The sequence below is a fragment of the Microtus ochrogaster genome, chromosome 19, assembly GCF_000317375.1.
Source record: "Microtus ochrogaster isolate Prairie Vole_2 chromosome 19, MicOch1.0, whole genome shotgun sequence".
Lineage (NCBI taxonomy): Eukaryota > Metazoa > Chordata > Mammalia > Rodentia > Cricetidae > Microtus > Microtus ochrogaster.
The window spans coordinates 59,854,272-59,860,938 of NC_022021.1; the positions used below are offsets into that span (position 1 = coordinate 59,854,272).

At 44.0% G+C, this 6,667-nt stretch overlaps 1 protein-coding gene and 1 non-coding gene across 2 annotated transcripts in view; one reads left to right on the forward strand and one right to left on the reverse strand.

The window, feature by feature from the left end:
* Nucleotides 1-6,667, forward strand: part of Arl15 (ADP ribosylation factor like GTPase 15) — a 362,674-nt gene that overhangs the window by 43,546 nt on the left and 312,461 nt on the right. The window lies entirely within an intron of this gene.
* Nucleotides 1,233-1,339, reverse strand: LOC113457181. Its single transcript, XR_003377806.1, has one exon. It is a non-coding gene; the product is annotated as a U6 spliceosomal RNA (small nuclear RNA).

The following is a 6,667-nucleotide window of genomic DNA, read 5'->3' on the forward strand; positions in this document are numbered from 1 at the left end:
TGGCTGTGTCACTCATATGACAGGTAAGGATGGGTGGTGTGTCCAGTGTGACTGTGTTATCCATATGACAGGTAAGGATGTGCGGTGTGTGCAGTATGACTGTGTTATCCTTATGACAGGTAAGGATAGACTGTGTGCAAGAATAGGCTATTTTCTTACTTGTTCCTCACCCCAAGTTCTTGAGCCTCTGTAAAGCACAATTACCCTTTCATACATCTTTCCTTCTGTGCAACTAACTAATTATAGCAGGCCAAACTGCAAGAAGCTTTCACCTTGGAGATCAGCCTGGAGAGAAGTAGGTAAGCAAGAAAGACTGCAGCTCCTCATAACGACTGTGATAGTGACTCTCTGCCATGGTAAACTGATCATATAAATGTGAGCTAAAAAGGAACAGTCTAACTGCCAGTAGGATAGCTACAAGGTCGATTCTGGCAATGCTGGCCAGAGCTCACGGGTAGCAGACAGTCAAGGTCATTTGCTAATGATGTATAAGTTAGAGGTGGGAGAGAGAGGCTTCAGTCATCTCTCTGGTGGGTAGCACATGCACAGAGCATGGTCAACATCTTCCTTATTGGATAAGGGGTTATGCGTAGAGTCTGTGGGCCGCCGTTGTTTTAGCTCAGGCTAGCTCAGAGAACTAACCAGTCTCCTATTCGTTGTCTCAGCTTTTGTCCAGTTTCTGACACGGCTCAGACAAGGAAATTCAACAGCTTCTGTGTGTGTGTGTGTTGCTTTGAAAGATAATGGCCCCCATTGGGATTGACACCATTAGGAAGTGTGGCCTTGTTGGAGAAAGTGTGTCCCACATATGCTCAAGCTACTCCCAGTGTGGTAGACAGTTCACTTCCTGTTACCTGTGGATCAAGATGTAGAACTCTCAGCTCTCTTACTATGATGATAATGGACTGGACCTCTAAAATTGTAAGCCAGCTCAAATTAAATGTTTGTCTTTGGAAGAGTTGTTGTGATAATGGTGTTTCTTCACAACAATAGAAACCCTAACTAAGATACTTTTCCTCTCTTGGACTCCCTCCCCCCCCTGCAACGCTCAAAAGGCTCTCAGTTTTTCTGAGTTCCTCACTTTTCCTTAATTCTACTTAATAAAGGTTTTCTCTTATTTTCTTATTCCCATTCATTTCAACATATTTTACCGTCACCTGAGTGACAGTAAACTCGGGTCACTGTATTAGTCTGATTTTTTAAAATAATTTTTATTTTTCCATTCAATTAAAAAAAATATGGAACGTTTCATGAATTTGCGTGTCATCCTTGCGCAGGGGCCATGCTAATCTTCTCTGTATCATTCCAGTTTTAGTAGATGTGCTGCCGAAGCGAGCACATTAGTCTGATTTTTCATGGCCATTGAATTTCTAGCATCTCCAGTCTCTGAGTCTGTACAGTTGGACTGAGAGGTCCTGCCATACTTAAAGTTTCTCCCTCAGCACCATTAAAAAGTCTTTGTAGTTAATCATTGCAGTTCAACTAGACTGTGAACTATAAACCTGTTTATAAAGTTTAAAAAGCTAGATTTGTTGGTTTGTTTGACACAGGGGTCACATTGTGTAGCTCTAGCAGTCCTGGAACTCACTGTGTAGACAAGGCTGGTCTGAACTCAGAGATCTGCTGGAATTAGAAGCATGCACCACTATGGCCAGCTTAAAAAGCTAGGTTTATTGATGAGAGTGTCTGCTAGCAAGGGAGAGAGCACGCTCTTTCCTTTGTCTATGTATCCATGCATAGGGTAGATGTGGCTGCAGTCCTGGAATGTCAAATGATTAGTTGAGTGATGATTATTTATTTGTGTATTTATTTAATGTGTATGAGTATTTGCCTGTATGCTTGTCTATGTACCACATGTGTGCCTGTTGTCTGAGGAGACCAGAAGAGGGCATTGGAACCCCTGGGACTGTAGTTGCAGAAGGTTATGAGCTGCCGTATGGGTGACAAGAATTGAATCCTTGTCTTCTGCAAGAACAGCTAGAGCTTTTATCTACTCACTGAACCATTTCTCCAGCTCCAGTGTAAGGCCACTTAAGAAGTCAACTATAGTGTTACCTTCTGACCTGGGGACACTGCTCCCCGTCAACAGTATCTCCTGATAATTGGGATCAGGATCTGTTGGCTCCCAGTCTTTCGTTAGAAGGAGGGCAGATGAGAAACTGAGGAAGCTTAGTTTTTAGTTGGCTTGTATTATTTAGGACTACCAAGAAAAGCTTTACTCGTTGTCTAGGTTACATTCCACGCTCTGAGATTGGGTGCTTCAAAGACTTAATGGTTACTTAATTCAAGATTTAGAGTGCAGATGTAGCACAAAGAATTCGAATGGCTTTGGATACATTTCTTCACTGGCCGGTTCCTCAGGTGTGAAACAAGGGGTTTGAACTACGCCATCAAATGTGTTCTGTAACTCTGTGGTTGTGAGTTCAGAAGGATGAGCCAGCCATCAGTTCTCTTCAGCACCTCAGTCTGACAGCAGCTGGGTGCCATGCTCGATGGAGCACTGGGAAAGGAAACATGCTGCCTGCTTTACAATGGCTTTCTCAGGGCTTGACATTGGTAGGATTTCAGTTTCTCTGATAAGTACCTAGTTGGCTTAACCAGAGGTCTCCACTGCCAAGTCATTTATGTGTGCCTATGTGGCCTTGCGTGGAACTTCAAGAATTAGTTTGACTTCTAGTTAGCTTCTGAGGTATTGAAGGTGAGAGGCTTTACTAGCTCCACTGAAGTTTTCAGGGAAACAGTGTGGAGTAGTGGAGTCATTGCAGCATGTCTGTACATGGCAAAGACAGAAGAGGTGGCTTCTTATGTGTTTGCTACAACAAAGCCCTTAGGTGAGAGTATTATGGGATAGTGATAGAAGGAGCCACTTATAAAAATTACATATATGAGTGTTTGCCCTCATGTATGTCTGTGTACCATGTGTGTGACCAGAAGGTGTAGGGTCCCCTGGAAGAGCAGCCAGTGCTCTTACAGTATAAGAGGCCATACCCAAGTGGGCTGGTATCTTAAAAGGAGCAGAAAGTGCTCCCATAGCACTTAACTGCTGAGCCCTCTCTGCAGCCCCGAAGGCGCCCAGTTACACCATCTAACCTGTTCTTCTTCCCTTTCTGCATCCACAGAGAAACATGGCATTTAGAGAAATTCTGGGCAGCTCTGGAGCCGTGGGAATAGGTTAGAAAGAAGAAAGGAAAACAGTGCAGGGCACACATTCCAGAGTGGCATAATTAAAGACGCCCATACTGTGTATCCTACAGTAATGTGGCCGAGGGAAGGAGTTAGCATTTCCCACCAAGACTATGGAGCTGAATAAACGTTCCTGTCACATGGAAAGTTGGCGAGATTGGGTCCATTCGGGGAAGTGATTTCAGGTAGCTGCATGAATCCTAGCACCTCCTGCATTTCCTATGTGTATTCTGAGTCACCCCTGCCAATAAAAGGGCAAGCAATCCTAAGATGTTCTGAGTAGACATCCTTTACTGTGAGTTTTGCTTATATTTTGAGTGTTTGCATCACAGCTGAAATGCCGGCAGGAAATGAGAAAGTTCTCACTATAAATCAGTGTTGTGGCTTTATGATGATGAAGGTAACATTATAGTACAATCTTATTTTGCTCTTTGTTAGAGAGTATATTACTGGATACTTCTAACATATTTGTATTTTTTTTTCTGGGATGTGAAATATATACCTCATCTACATCTCTCAATGTACGCATCTCTAAAGAATGGTTGAGTTTTGAGTGCATCTCACAATGTAAACATCTCGAAAGAATGATTGAGTTTTGAATGCCTAAATATTGATGGTCCCCTTCCCCATGAGCTGTTGAGGTCTGGAATGATCTTGTTTTACAACTAACCCCTTTCTCTGTCCTTCTTCCATGTACACTCACTAAGTGAACTTTCCGCCAGTTTTAGAACAGGGTAGGAGAAAATGTGAGCTGAGGCAGCCGATATTGAGTTGTATTCTCCATCCTAGAAAAACTATGTCAGCATAAGCTGTAGCTTTTCTGCTGATTCATGCCAGGGGCACACTGACAGAAGTACACAGGAGTAGGTGGCAGCACCCAACCCTCAGGTTAAGTTTCTGTGTGTATAAGTGCACACGTGTGTGCAAATGTGCGCGAACGTGAGCGGGCTCTGCCTGATCACATTCATGAGCACCCATGGGCCATATTATTCCTTGCATAGAGGGCTGATGATGGCAGGGTCATGTCTGAAGAGCTCCAGGTACGCTCTTTCACTTTCTCTGCATGATCAAGCAGTTACTTGTGTAGGAGTCTGCCCTGAACTGAGAGCCCGTAGCTTGGCAGGATTGAGGGTGTCTCAGTTGGCAAACTGAGAGTTCATGAAGCTGTCCTGGCACTCTCCCTTGGACTGGTCTGTGGTATTTGTCTTGCAGCGCCCAAGGCAGCTGCTACCAGAATGATGATGCCCTTCCTCCCGCATTGCTCCATGCACCACAGCTTGCTGGGAGGGCACTTTTGGTCCGTGGGGGTCTTGGTGTTTCTCGGCAGCATTTTCCTAGCCATTGAATTTTAGTAAGAAATTGAGGCCCTTTGTTCTGGGTGCGCCCCATTTCTTCTCTGACCTTGACCTTCACTTGTCCTCTTTCCTCCTTCCCTCCTTCCTCCCAACAGGCTATTAAGTAGCCTTTCCTCAAGGCAGGCCATAAGAACTAAAAATACACCCTCATTTTCTCTCACCTTTCTGTTTTGGAGCGGGCCGTAAAGAAACCTCTGCCCTAGCTTATCTAATAGAGGTCATAGGACTCCCATTCCAGAAGAGGTCTTGCCCTTACCAGGGGGGAAGAATTGCCCAGCTGAGAGTCAAGAATCCTAGCAGATGGCCTCCCTGGGTTTCTCCTCCAGGTCCATTAGACTCTGCCGTACTCTTGGGCCCAGTCAGCAATGCTGATGTAACCTCATCTGTGAAGAACCCTAAGGAAGAGGTTGGCTAGCTTCCAGAGAACAGGACCTGCCGAGGTTCCTCCGGGCGGCTCATCCATGGAGGACAGGGAGGCCCTGTACCCCTTCTCACACGCTCTCCTTCTGCATCTTTTCATCTGTGTCTCTGTAACAGTCTTCTTTAGAGCCTGCTAAAACATCTCTGTTTTCGCATCCTAGGAGCAGAAAGGAACGGTAAGGACCCTCATGTGTGGCACAGACTTTCTGCTAGGAGTCTAGAAATGATCTGTGTTGTGTATGTGGTAGGAGGGATAAGTGGAGTGTGGTTTTTTGGTTTTTGTTTTCAGAGCTGAGAATCAAACCCAGGGCCTTGCACTTACTAGGCAGGCACTCTAAGCACTGAGCTAAATCCCCAGCCCCTGGTTTCTTCGCTGTGTTGGTAGAACTGCTGACTTGTTTGAGCGTTGGGGGAGTTCCCTTATTCTGGAGCTCTTCTCAGACAGTGTGGGAATAGAGTTGAATTTAGGCTGTATTCCAGGAGTCCTGCAGGTGGGCCGGCTCTCTGAGAGTAAAGGGTTTATTGACTAATGATCACTCTCTTCTCAACATCTCAATTTTCTCTTTGAAAAATAGGCCTAGATAGAATTGTAAATGGATAAAATAAAAGCTTGCTGTCCTTCAGTGAGAGTCTGTGGGTAACGTGAGGATGGGTTGCTTTTTAATGTGCTGGAAACCTGTAGTTACGGGACAGTGGGACCAACTTAGCTCATATCCACAACACAACTCCCACGTCCTTGTATCTGCTATGTATATTTTGCAGATACAAGGCAATGCTGTTACGGCAGCAGGTATTGTAAGTCAGTACTCCCGTGTTTATACACAGCTCTGCAAGGAAACCCACAGGAGAGACGAAACCAACAATTGTGGTCTGCAAATAAGTACCTATCGCTTCCTTGCTGGTGGCATTTGCCTTATGTAGGCATGGAGAGGACACAGGTGTGTTTTACCACCAGGAAATCAGTATCTTCTCTGATACGCAACCATCTGTGTGCTTATTATGGCTTATTTCTTGTCCACATTTTTTTTGTCACCCATTTTAAAACTTGAAAGCTGTAAGTAATTATAATGAAAATGAATCAAACACTTTACGTGCTTGTTTGTGTTGAACTTGGTTGTGCATTCCACTGACACTTTCCATGAATCACAGTCTCTTATGATGTATATCCTACAAGTGTGATTTGCTTGTCAAATAGGAATTGCCGCTAGAGGCTAATCTTAGCCTGACTCGGTCCAGAAGCCCGGTGCCACCTGCCAGTGGCTGACTTAACTGTGGATGGCATGTTGCCTCTGTTCCCCCCACTCTGCGTCCATTTATCAAGAATTAAGGTGTGATTACCCTAGAGCAAGGCAATGATTTCAGGATAGACAATTATTTATTTTAATATGAGCACTTAGGGTCATTTTTTTAAAATATGATTTTAGGTGCGAAATTGTAGGGCTAATGGTATGAACCCTGAGAAATATACTAGCTTATACTTCTACTAGGTAAGTATGAAAATGGCTACCTTCTTCCATGTTTCAACTCTAAATATTATAATTTAAGTCAAAATAAAACAAAAGCATCACCTCAGGTGCAGTAGTATCCTGCCCATCTCATGTCTTTATTTGGGTTCATTTTAACTGTAGCTTTGCTTTTGTACTACTGAAATGAAATTTTTTTAATGAAATGATTTTTGTGTTTGAAATTTTCTCGTTTCCTTTTTTTTT